Below are 16,051 nucleotides of genomic sequence, written 5' to 3' on the forward strand. Positions count from 1 at the left end.
TTGTACTGTAAACGAGGTTCTTGTAAACAGAGCCATTCCAAACTTTGGGGTGGCTGTGTCTTTTTGATTTTAATTTCCCTAAGCTATAGGACCATAAGTGGCAGTGCCCTAGGCTCTGTTGCTTTGTTTTTTAGATGTTTCAGGAAACACCATACACTTCTCCCGAGTGGTTGTTGGCAATTTACATCCCGCCCATCAGCATAACAAGGCTCCCAGTTCTCCATGGCCTGTCCTGCCTTTCTGGATTTTACCCTTTTTTCAGATGGCCCTTTTGACCGGGGGGAAGTGAGACTTCATTGTAGTGCAGATTTCCTTTGCAAGCTTGCTTGGTTGGCCAAAAAGGGCGTATGCGTTTTTTCCTGAATATATTCAGGAAAAAACGCATACGCCCTTTTTGGCCAAGTGCATCATTGTGGACGTTCTGCCTCTTTTCCTATGCTTTCAATGCAATTCCAGTCTACCTCCTGAAATCGGTTTCCTGCAATTCTGCCCCGCTTTCAAGTCCTCTTGGCAGCCTTACTTCAGTCTATTTTTGGACGATAGCTGTCATTTATAACTCTGCAGGTTTGTGAATTACAGTGCCCCTGAGCTCCTTTCTTCAACTCGCTTTCTTGTGACCTGGCCGCAACACCGCAGGATGGCTTCAGGCCCTAATCTGGTTCCGGCCCGGCATGCTGAGCCTTTGGTTAATTCCTCTTCCTGGTGGGAAATGAGAGTTAAATTTGCCCGTCCAGACACCTCCAGCTAGTCTCTCATTGTGTCTCGCTATTCCTGTTCATCTTCCGCAGAAATTGCAAACTGGGCCAAACAGGAAGTTAAAGGCGCTGACTCTCCAAGTGGGGAGAGTGTTAGTAAAGCGTCTGGAATGTTGAACCCGAGTACCAGGGGAGGAAAACTGAGACATATTTGAACACGTCTCCCGTTCACATGGTTGATGATACTTGGGTTCCACATGCATGTTTTAGCCGAAGGAAGAATACCTTAAACCTGGAGAGTTAAGACCCGTGTAATGGGTACCATGCAATATGACTTCAAAGGGTCTTCATTTGCTCACCGAACCTCTCCAATCCTATCACTGCTGCGTTTATGCCCCTGTACACATGCTTGATTCTCTTTCGGAGACATAGCAATCCATAGGTTTTAAGATACTTACAAGTCAGGTACATTCTTAGGCGTTTAATATGCGGTGTTGAGTCCATTTCGTTGAGCAAGGAGTAGCTCTTGTCTATTCCATATTTGGCTTAAGGAACTTTATCTGTGCTCATTTCAATCTCTGGTTTTATGCAGCACCCCAACTCACCTTTCCCCTTAAGCAAGCATAAGTTCATTTTCTAAATTTGAGACCCTGTTCTATTCTGTAATTCAGTTCCTGTGTAGCCAAGTTTACATTCCGTGTATTACTGATATCTTATGATGTTTCTTTTTCTGTGTGACTTATTTCAGTTAGAATCATCATACCTGAATCCACTCATTGTGCTGCTAAGGGCCTGATGACATAGATTTCATTGCTGAGTGATATTGCTTTGTAAGTAAATACCACAACTTCTTTATCCATTTTTCACTTTCTGCGATGTTGAACTTGTACTGTAAACGAGGTTCTTGTAAACAGAGGCATCCCAAACTTTGGGGTGGCTGTGTCTTTTTGATTTTAATTTCCCTAAGCTATAGGACCATAAGTGGCAGTGCCCTAGGCTCTGTTGCTTTGTTTTTTAGATGTTTCAGGAAACACCATACACTTCTCCCGAGTGTTTGTTGGCAATTTACATCCCGCCCTTCAGCATAACAAGGCTCCCAGTTCTCCATGGCCTGTCCTGCCTTTCTGCATTTTACACTTTTTTCAGATGGCCCTTTTGACAGGGGGGAAGTGAGACTTCATTGTAGTGCAGATTTCCTTTGCAAGCTTGCTTGGTTGGCCAAAAAGGGCATATGCGTTTTTTCCTGAATATATTCAGGAAAAAACGCATACGCCCTTTTTGGCCAAGTGCATCATTGTGGACCTTAGGCCTCTTTTCCTATGCTTTCAATGCAATTCCAGTCTACCTCCTGAAATCGGTTTCCTGCAATTCTGCCCCGCTTTCAAGTCCTCTTGGCAGCCTTACTTCAGTCTATTTTTGGACGATAGCTGTCATTTATAACTCTGCAGGTTTGTGAATTACAGTGCCCCTGAGCTCCTTTCTTCAACTCGCTTTCTTGTGAGCTGGCCGCAACACCGCAGGATGGCTTCAGGCCCTAATCTGGTTCCGGCACGGCACCCTGAGCCTTTGGTTAATTCCTCTTCCTGGTGGGAAATGAGAGTTAAATTTGCCCGTCCAGACACCTCCAGCTAGTCTCTCATTGGTTCTCGCTATTCCTGTTCATCTTCCGCAGAAATTGCAAACTGGGTCAAACAGGAGGTTAAAGGGACTGACTCTCCAAGTTGGGAGAGTGTTAGTAAAGCGTCTGGAATATTGCACCCGAGTACCAGGGTAAGAAAACTGAGACATATTTGAACATGTCTCCCGATCACATGGTTGATCATACTCTAGGTTCCACATGCATGTTTTAGCTGAAGGAAGAATACCTTAAACCTGGGTAGTTGAAACCCGTGTAATGGGTACCCTGCAATATGACTTCAAAGGGTCTTCATTTGCTCACTGAACATCTCCAATCCTATCACTGCTGCGTTTATGCCCCTGTACACATGCTTGATTCTCTTTCGGAGACATAGCAATCCATAGGTTTTAAGATACTTACTAGTCAGGTACATTCTTAGGCGTTTAATATGCGGTGTTGAGTCCATTTCGTTGAGCAAGGAGTAGCTCTTGTCTATTCCATATTTGGCTTAAGGAACTTTATGTGTGCTCATTTCAATCTCTGGTTTTATGCAGCACCCCAACTCACCTTTCCCCTTAAGCAAGCATAAGTTGGTTTTCTAAATTTGAGAACCTGTTCTCTTCTGTAATTCAGTTCCTGTGTAGCCAAGTTTACATTCCGTGTATTAGTGATATCTTATGATGTTTCTTTTTCTGTGTGACTTATTTCAGTTAGGATCATCGTACCTGAATCCACTCATTATGCTGCTACGGGCCTGATGACATAGATTTCATTGCTGAGTGATACTGCATTGTACGTAAGTACCACAAGTTCTTTATCCATTTTTCACTTTCTGTGATATTGAACTTGTACGGTAAACGAGGTTCTTGTAAACGGAGGCGTCCCAAACTTTGGGGTGGCTGTTTCTTTTTGATTTTAATTTCCCTAAGCTATAGGACCATAAGTGGAAGTGCCCTAGGCTCTGTTGCTTTGTTTTTTAGATGTTTCAGGAAACACCATACACTTCTCCAGAGTGTCTGTTGGCAATTTACATCCCGCCCATCAGCATAACAAGGCTCCCAGTTCTCCATGGCCTGTCCTGACTTTCTGGATTTTACACTTTTTTCAGATGGCCCTTTTGACCGGGGGGAAGTGAGACTTCATTGTAGTGCAGATTTCCTTTGCAAGCTTGCTTGGTTGGCCAAAAAGGGCGTATGCGTTTTTTCCTGAATATATTCAGGAAAAAACGCATACGCCCTTTTTGGCCAAGTGCATCATTGTGGACGTTCTGCCTCTTTTCCTATGCTTTCAATGCAATTCCAGTCTACCTCCTGAAATCGGTTTCCTGCAATTCTGCCCCGCTTTCAAGTCCTCTTGGCAGCCTTACTTCAGTCTATTTCTGGACGATAGCTGTCATTTATAACTCTGCAGGTTTGTGAATTACAGTGCCCCTGAGCTCCTTTCTTCAACTCGCTTTCTTGTGACCTGGCTGCAACACCGCAGGATGGCTTCAGGCCCTAATCTGGTTCCGGCACGGCACGCTGAGCCTTTGGTTATTTCCTCTTCCTGGTGGGAAATGAGAGTTAAATTTGCCCATCCAGACACCTCCAGCTAGTCTCTCATTGGTTCTCGCTATTCCTGTTCATCTTCCGCAGGAATTGCAAACTGGGCCAAACAGGAGGTTAAAGGCGTTGACTCTCCAAGTGGGGAGAGTGTTAGTAAAGCGTCTGGAATGTTGCACCCGAGTACCAGGGGAGGAAAACTGAGACATATTTGAACACGTCTCCCGTTCACATGGTTGATCATACTTGGGTTCCACATGCATGTTTTAGCTGAAGGAAGAATACCTTAAACCTGGAGAGTTAAGACCCGTGTAATGGGTACCATGCAATATGACTTCAAAGGGTCTTCATTTGCTCACCGAACCTCTCCAATCCTATCACTGCTGCGTTTATGCCCCTGTACACATGCTTGATTCTCTTTCGGAGACATAGCAATCCATAGGTTTTAAGATACTTACTAGTCAGGTACATTCTTAGGCGTTTAATATGGGGTGTTGAGTCCATTTCGTTGAGCAAGGAGTAGCTCTTGTCTATTCCATATTTGGCTTAAGGAACTTTATCTGTGCTCATTTCAATCTCTGGTTTTATGCAGCACCCCAACTCACCTTTCCCCTTAAGCAAGCATAAGTTGGTTTTCTAAATTTGAGACCCTGTTCTGTTCTGTAATTCAGTTCCTGTGTAGCCAAGTTTACATTCCGTGTATTACTGATATCTTATGATGTTTCTTTTTCTGTGTGACTTATTTCAGTTAGAATCATCATACCTGAATCCACTCATAGTGCTGCTAAGGGCCTGATGACACAGATTTCATTGCTGAATGATATTGCTTTGTAAGTAAATACCACAACTTCTTTATCCATTTTTCACTTTCTGTGATGTTGAACTTGTACTGTAAACGAGGTTCTTGTAAACAGAGCCGTTCCAAACTTTGGGGTGGCTGTGTCTTTTTGATTTTAATTTCCCTAAGTTATAGGACCATAAGTGGAAGTGCCCTAGGTTCTGTTGCTTTGTTTTTTAGATGTTTCAGGAAACACCATACACTTCTCCCGAGTGTCTGTTGGCAATTTACATCCCGCCCATCAGCATAACAAGGCTCCCAGTTCTCCATGGCCTGTCCTGCCTTTCTGGATTTTACACTTTTTTCAGATGGCCCTTTTGACCGGGGGGAAGTGAGACTTCATTGTAGTGCAGATTTCCTTTGCAAGCTTGCTTGGTTGGCCAAAAAGGGCGTATGTGTTTTTTCCTGAATATATTCAGGAAAAAACGCATACGCCCTTTTTGGCCAAGTGCATCATTGTGGACGTTCTGCCTCTTTTCCTATGCTTTCAATGCAATTCCAGTCTACCTCCTGAAATCGGTTTCCTGCAATTCTGCCCCACCTTCAAGTCCTCTTGGCAGCCTTACTTCAGTCTATTTTTGGACGATAGCTGTCATTTATAACTCTGCAGGTTTGTGAATTACAGTGCCCCTGAGCTCCTTTCTTCAACTCGCTTTCTTTTGAGCTGGCCGCAACACCGCAGGATGGCTTCAGGCCCTAATCTGGTTCCGGTACGGCACACAGAGCCTTTGGTTATTTCCTCTTCCTGGTGGGAAATGAGAGTTAAATTTGCCCATCCAGACACCTCCAGCTAGCATCTCATTGGTTCTCGCTATTCCTGTTCATCTTCCGCAGAAATTGCAAACTGTGCCAAACAGGAGGTTAAAGGCGCTGACTCTCCAAGTGGGGAGAGTGTTAGTAAAGCGTCTGGAATGTTGCACCCGAGTACCAGGGTACGAAAACTGAGACATATTTGAACACGTCTCCCGATCACATGGTTGATCATACTCTGGGTTCCACATGCATGTTTTAGCTGAAGGAAGAATACCTAAAACCTGGGTAGTTGAAACCCGTGGAATGGGTACAATGCAATATGACTTCAAAGGGTCTTCATTTGCTCACCGAACCTCTCCAATCCTATCACTGCTGCGTTTATGTCCCTGTACACATGCTTGATTCTCTTTCGGAGACATAGCAATCCATAGGTTTTAAGATACTTACTAGTCAGGTACATTCTTAGGCGTTTAATATGCGGTGTTGAGTCCATTTCATTGAGCAAGGAGTAGCTCTTGTGTATTCCATATTTGGCTTAAGGAACTTTATCTGTGCTCATTTCAATCTCTGGTTTTATGCAGCAACCCAACTCACCTTTACCCTTAAGCAAGCATAAGTTGGTTTTCTAAATTTGAGAACCTGTTCTGTTTTGGAATTCAGTTCCTATGTAGCCAAGTTTACATTCCGTGTATTAGTGATATCTTATGATGTTTCTTTTTCTGTGTGACTTATTTCAGTTAGAATCATCGTACCTGAATCTACTCATTATGCTGCTATGGGCCTGATGACATAGATTTCATTGCTGAGTGATACTGCATTGTACGTAAGTACCACAAGTTCTTTATCCATTTTTCACTTTCTGTGATATTGAACTTGTATGGTAAACGAGGTTCTTGTAAACGGAGGCGTCCGAAACTTTGGGGTGGCTGTGTCTTTTTGATTTTAATTTCCCTAAGCTATAGGACCATAAGTGGCAGTGCCCTAGGCTCTGTTGCTTTGTTTTTTAGATGTTTCAGGAAACACCATACACTTCTCCAGAGTGTCTGTTGGCAATTTACATCCCGCCCATCAGCATAACAAGGCTCCCAGTTCTCCATGGCCTGTCCTGCCTTTCTGGATTTTACACTTTTTTCAGATGGCCCTTTTGACCGGGGTGAAGTGAGACTTCATTGTAGTGCAGATTTCCTTTGCAAGTTTGCTTGGTTGGCCAAAAAGGGCGTATGCGTTTTTTCTTGAATATATTCAGGAAAAAACGCATACGCCCTTTTTGGCCAAGTGCATCATTGTGGACGTTCTGCCTCTTTTCCTATGCTTTCAATGCAATTCCAGTCTACCTCCTGAAATCGGTTTCCTGCAATTCTGCCCCGCTTTCAAGTCCTCTTGGCAGACTTACTTCAGTCTATTTTTGGACGATAGCTGTCATTTATAACTCTGCAGGTTTGTGAATTACAGTGCCCCTGAGCTCCTTTCTTCAACTCGCTTTCTTTTGAGCTGGCCACAACACCGCAGGGTGTCTTCAGGCCCTAATCTGGTTCTGGCATGGCACGCTGAGCCTTTGGTTAATTCCTCTTCCTGGTGGGAAATGAGAGTTAAATTTGCCCATCCAGACACCTCCAGCTAGTCTCTCATTGGTTCTCGCTATTCCTGTTCATCTTCCACAGAAATTGCAAACTGGGCCAAACAGGAGGTTAAAGGGACTGACTCGCCAAGTGGGGAGAGTGTTAGTAAAGCGTCTGGAATGTTGCACCCGAGTACCAGGGTACGAAAACTGAGACATATTTGAACACGTCTCCCGATCACATGGTTGATCATACTGTAGATTCCATATGCATGTTTTAGCTGAAGGAAGAATACCTAAAACCTGGGTAGTTGAAACCCGTGGAATGGGTACCATGCAATATGACTTCAAAGGGTCTTCATTTGCTCACGAACCTCTCCAATCCTATCACTGCTGCGTTTATGCCCCTGTACACATGCTTGATTCTCTTTCGGAGACATAGCAATCCATAGATTTTAAGATACTTACTACTCAGGTACATTCTTAGGCGTTTAATATGCGGTGTTGAGTCCATTTCGTTGAGCAAGGAGTAGCTCTTGTCTATTCCATATTTGGCTTAAGGAACTTTATCTGTGCTCATTTCAATCTCTGGTTTTATGCAGCACCCCAACTCACCTTTCCCCTTAAGCAAGCATAAGTTGGTTTTCTAAATTTGAGACCCTGTTCTGTTCTGTAATTCAGTTCCTGTGTAGCCAAGTTTACATTCCGTGTATTACTGATATCTTATGATGTTTCTTTTTCTGTGTGACTTATTTCAGTTAGAATCATCATACCTGAATCCACTCATTGTGCTGCTAAGGGCCTGATGTACATAGATTTCATTGCTGAGTGATATTGCTTTGTTAGTGAATACCACAACTTCTTTATCCATTTTTCACTTTCTGCGATGTTGAACTTGTACTGTAAACGAGGTTCTTGTAAACAGAGCCATTCCAAACTTTGGGGTGGCTGTGTCTTTTTGATTTTAATTTCCCTAAGCTATAGGACCATAAGTGGCAGTGCCCTAGGCTCTGTTGCTTTGTTTTTTAGATGTTTCAGGAAACACCATACACTTCTCCCGAGTGGTTGTTGGCAATTTACATCCCGCCCATCAGCATAACAAGGCTCCCAGTTCTCCATGGCCTGTCCTGCCTTTCTGGATTTTACCCTTTTTTCAGATGGCCCATTTGACCGGGGGGAAGTGAGACTTCATTGTAGTGCAGATTTCCTTTGCAAGCTTGCTTGGTTGGCCAAAAAGGGCGTATGCGTTTTTTCCTGAATATATTCAGGAAAAAACGCATACGCCCTTTTTGGCCAAGTGCATCATTGTGGACGTTCTGCCTCTTTTCCTATGCTTTCAATGCAATTCCAGTCTACCTCCTGAAATCGGTTTCCTGCAATTCTGCCCCGCTTTCAAGTCCTCTTGGCAGCCTTACTTCAGTCTATTTTTGGACGATAGCTGTCATTTATAACTCTGCAGGTTTGTGAATTACAGTGCCCCTGAGCTCCTTTCTTCAACTCGCTTTCTTGTGACCTGGCCGCAACACCGCAGGATGGCTTCAGGCCCTAATCTGGTTCCGGCCCGGCATGCTGAGCCTTTGGTTAATTCCTCTTCCTGGTGGGAAATGAGAGTTAAATTTGCCCGTCCAGACACCTGCAGCTAGCCTCTCATTGGTTCTCGCTATGCCTGTTCATCTTCCGCAGAAATTGCAAACTGGTCCAAACAGGAGTTTAAAGGGACTGACTCTCCAAGTGGGGAGGGTGTTAGTAAAGCGTCTGGAATGTTGCACCCGAGTACCAGGGGAGGAAAACTGAGACATATTTGAACACGTCTCCCGTTCACATGGTTGATCATACTCTAGGTTCCACATGCATGTTTTAGCTGAAGGAAGAATACCTTAAACCTGGAGAGTTAAGACCCGTGTAATGGGTACCATGCAATATGACTTCAAAGGGTCTTCATTTGCTCACGAACCTCTCCAATCCTATCACTGCTGCGTTTATGCCCTTGTACACATGCTTGATTCTCTTTCGGAGACATAGCAATCCATAGGTTTTAAGATACTTACTAGTCAGGTACATTCTTAGGTGTTTAATATGCGGTTTTGAGTCCATTTCGTTGAGCAAGGAGTAGCTCTTGTCTATTCCATATTTGGCTTAAGGAACTTTATCTGTGCTCATTTCAATCTCTGGTTTTATGCAGCACCCCAACTCACCTTTCCCCTTAAGCAAGCATAAGTTGGTTTTCTAAATTTGAGACCCTGTTCTGTTCTGTAATTCAGTTCCTGTGTAGCCAAGTTTCCATTCCGTGTATTACTGATATCTTATGATGTTTCTTTTTCTGTGTGACTTATTTCAGTTAGAATCATCATACCTGAATCCACTCATTGTGCTGCTAAGGGCCTGATGACATAGATTTCATTGCTGAGTGATATTGCTTTGTAAGTAAATACCACAACTTCTTTATCCATTTTTCACTTTCTGCGATGTTGAACTTGTACTGTAAACGAGGTTCTTGTAAACAGAGGCGTCCCAAACTTTGGGGTGGCTGTGTCTTTTTGATTTTAATTTCCCTAAGCTATAGGACCATAAGTGGCAGTGCCCTAGGCTCTGTTGCTTTGTTTTTTAGATGTTTCAGGAAACACCATACACTTCTCCCGAGTGTCTGTTGGCAATTTACATCCCGCCCATCAGCATAACAAGGCTCCCAGTTCTCAATGGCCTGTTGCCTTTCTGGATTTTACACTTTTTTCAGATGGCCCTTTTGGCCGGGGGGAAGTGAGACTTCATTGTAGTGCAGATTTCCTTTGCAAGCTTGCTTGGTTGGCCAAAAAGGGCGTATGCGATTTTTCCTGAATATATTCAGGAAAAAACGCATACGCCCTTTTTGGCCAAGTGCATCATTGTGGACGTTCGGCCTCTTTTCCTATGCTTTCAATGCAATTCCAGTCTACCTCCTGAAATCGGTTTCCTGCAATTCTGCCCCGCATTCAAGTCCTCTTGGCAGACTTACTTCAGTCTATTTTTGGACGATAGCTGTCATTTATAACTCTGCAGGTTTGTGAATTACAGTGCCCCTGAGCTCCTTTCTTCAACTGGCTTTCTTGTGACCTGGCCGCAACACCGCAGGATGGCTTCAGGCCCTAATCTGGTTCCGGCACGGCACGCTGAGCCTCTGGTTATTTCCTCTTCTGGTGGGAAATGAGAGTTATATTTGCCCGTCCAGACACCTCCAGCTAGTCTCTCATTGGTTCTCGCTATTCCTGTTCATCTTCCGCAGAAATTGCAAACTGGGCCAAACAGGAGGTTAAAGGCGCTGACTCTCCAAGTGGGGAGAGTGTTAGTAAAGCGTCTGGAATGTTGCACCCGAGTACCAGGGGAGGAAAACTGAGACATATTTGAACACGTCTCCCGATCACATGGTTGATCATACTCTGGGTTCCACATGCATGTTTTAGCTGAAGGAAGAATACCTAAAACCTGGGTAGTTGAAACCCGTGGAATGGGTACCATGCAATATGACTTCAAAGGGTCTTCATTTGCTCACCGAATCTCTCCAATCCTATCACTGCTGCGTTTATGACCCTGTACACATGCTTGATTCTCTTTCGGAGACATAGCATTCCATAGGTTTTAAGATACTTACTAGTCAGGTACATTCTTAGGCATTTAATATGCGGTGTTGAGTCCATTTCTTTGAGCAAGGAGTAGCTCTTGTCTATTCCATATTTGGCTTAAGGATCTTTATCTGTGCTCATTTCAATCTCTGGTTTTATGCAGCACCCCAACTCACCTTTCCCCTTAAGCAAGCATAAGTTGGTTTTCTAAATTTGAGACCCTGTTCTGTTCTGTAATTCAGTTCCTGTGTAGCCAAGTTTACATTCCGTGTATTACTGATATCTTATGATGTTTCTTTTTCTGTGTGACTTATTTCAGTTAGAATCATCATACCTGAATCCACTCATTGTGCTACTAAGGGCCTGATGACACAGATTTCATTGCTGAGTGATATTGCTTTGTAAGTAAATACCACAACTTTTTTATCCATTTTTCACTTTCTGCGATGTTGAACTTGTACTGTAAACGAGGTTCTTGTAAACAGAGCCGTTCCAAACTTTGGGGTGGCTGTGTCTTTTTGATTTTAAATTCCTTAAGCTATAGGACCATAAGTGGAAGTGCCCTAGGCTCTGTTGCTTTGTTTTTTAGATGTTTCAGGAAACACCATACACTTCTCCCGAGTGGTTGTTGGCAATTTACATCCCGCCCATCAGCATAACAAGGCTCCCAGTTCTCCATGGCCTGTCCTGCCTTTCTGGATTTTACACTTTTTTCAGATGGCCCTTTTGACCGGGGGGAAGTGAGACTTCATTGTAGTGCAGATTTCCTTTGCAAGCTTGCTTGGTTGGCCAAAAAGGGCGTATGCGTTTTTTCCTGAATATATTCAGGAAAAAACGCATACGCCCTTTTTGGCCAAGTGCATCATTGTGGACGTTCTGCCTCTTTTCCTATGCTTTCAATGCAATTCCAGTCTACCTCCTGAAATCGGTTTCCTGCAATTCTGCCCCGCTTTCAAGTCCTCTTGGCAGCCTTACTTCAGTCTATTTTTGGACGATAGCTGTCATTTATAACTCTGCAGGTTTGTGAATTACAGTGCCCCTGAGCTCCTTTCTTCAACTCGCTTTCTTTTGAGCTGGCCGCAACACCGCAGGATGGCTTCAGGCCCTAATCTGGTTCCGGCACGGCACGCTGAGCCTTTGGTTATTTCCTCTTCCTGGTGGGAAATGAGAGTTAAATTTGCCCGTCCAGACACCTCCAGCTAGCCTCTCATTGGTTCTTGCTATGCCTGTTCATCTTCTGCAGAAATTGCAAACTGGGCCAAACAGGAGGTTAAAGGCGCTGACTCTCCAAGTGGGGAGAGTGTTAGTAAAGCGTCTGGAATGTTGCACCCGAGTACCAGGGGAGGAAAACTGAGACATATTTGAACACGTCTCCCGTTCACATGGTTGATCATACTTGAGTTCCACATGCATGTTTTAGCTGAAGGAAGAATACCTTAAACCTGGAGAGTTGAGACCCGTGTAATGGGTAACATGCAATATGTCTTCAAAGGGTCTTCGTTTGCTCACCGAACCTCTCCAATCCTATCACTGCTGTGTTTATGACCCTGTACACATGCTTGATTCTCTTTCGGAGACATAGCAATCCATAGGTTTTAAGATACTTACTAGTCAGGTACATTCTTAGGCGTTTAATATGCGGTGTTGAGTCCATTTCGTTGAGCAAGGAGTAGCTCTTGTCTATTCTATATTTGGCTTAAGGAACTTTATCTGTGCTCATTTCAATCTCTGGTTTTATGCAGCACCCCAACTCACCTTTACCCTTAAGCAAGCATAAGTTGGTTTTCTAAATTTGAGACCCTGTTCTGTTCTGTAATTCAGTTCCTGTGTAGCCATTTTTACATTCCGTGTAGTACTGATATCTTATGATGTTACTTTTTCTGTGTGACTTATTTCAGTTAGAATCATCATACCTGAATCCACTCATTGTGCTGCTAAGGGCCTGATGACACAGATTTCATTGCTGAGTGATATTGCTTGGTAGGTAAATACCACAACTTCTTTATCCATTTTTCACTTTCTGCGATGTTGAACTTGTACTGTAAACGAGGTTCTTGTAAACAGAGCCGTTTCAAACTTCGGGGTGGCTGTGTCTTTTTGATTTTAATTTCCCTAAGCTATAGGACCATAAGTGGCAGTGCCCTAGGCTCTGTTGCTTTGTTTTTTAGATGTTTCAGGAAACACCATACACTTCTCCCGAGTGGTTGTTGGCAATTTACATCCCGCCCATCAGCATAACAAGGCTCCCAGTTCTCCATGGCCTGTCCTGCCTTTCTGGATTTTACACTTTTTTCAGATGGCCCTTTTGACCGGGGGGAAGTGAGACTTCATTGTAGTGCAGATTTCCTTTGCAAGCTTGCTTGGTTGGCCAAAAAGGGCGTATGCGTTTTTTCCTGAATATATTCAGGAAAAAACGCATACGCCCTTTTTGGCCAAGTGCATCATTGTGGACGTTCTGCCTCTTTTCCTATGCTTTCAATGCAATTCCAGTCTACCTCCTGAAATCGGTTTCCTGCAATTCTGCCCCGCTTTCAAGTCCTCTTGGCAGCCTTACTTCAGTCTATTTTTGGACGATAGCTGTCATTTATAACTCTGCAGGTTTGTGAATTACAGTGCCCCTGAGCTCCTTTCTTCAACTCGCTTTCTTGTGAGCTGGCCGCAACACCGCAGGATGGCTTCAGGCCCTAATCTGGTTCCGGCACGGCACGCTGAGCCTTTGGTTATTTCCTCTTCCTGGTGGGAAATGAGAGTTAAATTTGCCCGTCCAGACACCTCCAGCTAGCCTCTCATTGGTTCTCGCTATTCCTGTTCATCTTCCGCAGAAATTGCAAACTGGGCCAAACAGGAGGTTAAAGGTGCTGACTCTCCAAGTGGGGAGAGTGTTAGTAAAGCGTCTGGAAATTTGCACCCGAGTACCAGGGTACGAAAACTGAGACATATTTGAACACGTCTCCCGATCACATGGTTGATCATACTCTGGGTTCCACATGCATGTTTTAGCTGAAGGAAGAATACCTAAAACCTGGGTAGTTGAAACCCGTGGAATGGGTACCATGCAATATGACTTCAAAGGGTCTTCATTTGCTCACCGAACCTCTCCAATCCTATCACTGCTGCGTTTATGCCCCTGTACACATGCTTGATTCCCCTTCGGAGACATAGCAATCCATAGGTTTTAAGATACTTACTAGTCAGGTACATTCTTAGGCGTTTAATATGCGGTGTTGAGTCCATTTCGTTGAGAAAGGAGTAGCTCTTGTCTATTCCATATTTGGCTTAAGGAACTTTATCTGTGCTCATTTCAATCTCTGGTTTTATGCAGCACCCAACTCACCTTTACCCTTAAGCAAGCATAAGTTGGTTTTCTAAATTTGAGACCCTGTTCTGTTCTGTAATTCAGTTCCTCTGTAGCCAAGTTTCCATTCCGTGTATTACTGATATCTTATGATGTTTCTTTTTCTGTGTGACTTACTTCTGTTAGAATCATCATACCTGAATCCACTCATTGTGCTGCTACGGGCCTGATGACATAGATTTCATTGCTGAGTGATATTGCTTTGTAAGTGAATACCACAACTTCTTTATCCATTTTTCACTTTCTGCGATGTTGAACTTGTACTGTAAACGAGGTTCGTGTAAACAGAGCCGTTCCAAACTTTGGGGTGGCTGTGTCTTTTTGATTTTAATTTCCCTAAGCTATAGGACCATAAGTGGAAGTGCCCTAGGTTCTGTTGCTTTGTTTTTTAGATGTTTCAGGAAACACCATACACTTCTCCCGAGTGGTTGTTGGCAATTTACATCCTGCCCATCAGCATAACAAGGCTCCCAGTTCTCAATGGCCTGTTGCCTTTCTGGATTTTACACTTTTTTCAGATGGCCCTTTTGACCGGGGGGAAGTGAGACTTCATTGTAGTGCAGATTTCCTTTGCAAGCTTGCTTGGTTGGCCAAAAAGGGTGTATGCGTTTTTTCCTGAATATATTCAGGAAAAAACGCATACGCCCTTTTTGGCCAAGTGCATCATTGTGGACGTTCTGCCTCTTTTCCTATGCTTTCAATGCAATTCCAGTCTACCTCCTGAAATCGGTTTCCTGCAATTCTGCCCCGCTTTCAAGTCCTCTTGGCAGCCTTACTTCAGTCTATTTTTGGACGATAGCTGTCATTTATAACTCTGCAGGTTTGTGAATTACAGTGCCCCTGAGCTCCTTTCTTCAACTCGCTTTCTTGTGAGCTGGCCGCAACACCGCAGGATGGCTTCAGGCCCTAATCTGGTTCCGGCACGGCACGCTGAGCCTTTGGTTAATTCCTCTTCCTGGTGGGAAATGAGAGTTAAATTTGCCTGTCCAGACACCTCCAGCTAGTCTCTCATTGGTTCTCGCTATTCCTGTTCATCTTCCGCAGAAATTGCAAACTGGGCCAAACAGGAGGTTAAAGGGACTGACTCTCCAAGTCGGGAGAGTGTTAGTAAAGCGTCTGGAATGTTGCACCCGAGTACCAGGGTACGAAAACTGAGACATATTTGAACACGTCTCCCGATCGCATGGTTTATCATACTCTAGGTTCCACATGCATGTTTTAGCTGAAGGAAGAATACCTTAAACCTGGAGAGTTAAGACCCGTGTAATGGGTACCATGCAATATGACTTCAAAGGGTCTTCATTTGCTCACCGAACCTCTCCAATCCTATCACTGCTGCGTTTATGCCCCTGTACACATGCTTGATTCTCTTTCGGAGACATAGCAATCCATAGGTTTTAAGATACTTACTAGTCAGGTACATTCTTAGGCGTTTAATATGCGGTGTTGAGTCCATTTTGTTGAGCAAGGAGTAGTTCTAGTCTATTCCATATTTGACTTAAGGAACTTTATCTGTGCTCATTTCAATCTCTGGTTTTATGCAGCACCCCAACTCACCTTTACCCTTAAGCAAGCATAAGTTGGTTTTCTAAATTTGAGACCCTGTTCTGTTCTGTAATTCAGTTCCTGTGTAGCCATTTTTACATTCCGTGTATTACTGATATCTTATGATGTTACTTTTTCTGTGTGACTTATTTCAGTTAGAATCATCATACCTGAATCCACTCATTGTGCTGCTAAGGGCCTGATGACACAGATTTCAAGGCTGAGTGATATTGCTTGGTAGGTAAATACCACAACTTCTTTATCCATTTTTCACTTTCTGCGATGTTGAACTTGTACTGTAAACGAGGTTCGTGTAAACAGAGCCGTTCCAAACTTTGGGGTGGCTGTGTCTTTTTGATTTTAATTTCCCTAAGCTATAGGACCATAAGTGGAAGTGCCCTAGGTTCTGTTGCTTTGTTTTTTAGATGTTTCAGGAAACACCATACACTTCTCCCCAGTGGTTGTTGGCAATTTACATCCCGCCCATCAGCATAACAAGGCTCCCAGTTCTCAATGGCCTGTTGCCTTTCTGGATTTTACACTTTTTTCAGA

At 43.7% G+C, this 16,051-nt stretch overlaps 1 long non-coding RNA gene across 1 annotated transcript in view; it reads left to right on the forward strand.

Moving 5' to 3' along the window:
* The window catches only part of LOC307181230, a 154,455-nt gene extending 140,333 nt beyond the window's left edge, over positions 1 to 14,122 (forward strand). Inside the window, exon 4 of the long non-coding RNA XR_013826184.1 lies at positions 14,081 to 14,122. This is a non-coding gene — a long non-coding RNA (uncharacterized lncRNA). The remainder of the gene's footprint in view (positions 1 to 14,080) is intronic.
* The last annotated feature ends 1,929 nt before the right edge of the window (positions 14,123 to 16,051 follow it).

The sequence above is a fragment of the Stenella coeruleoalba genome (genome assembly GCF_951394435.1).
Source record: "Stenella coeruleoalba genome assembly, contig: scaffold_64, whole genome shotgun sequence".
Lineage (NCBI taxonomy): Eukaryota > Metazoa > Chordata > Mammalia > Artiodactyla > Delphinidae > Stenella > Stenella coeruleoalba.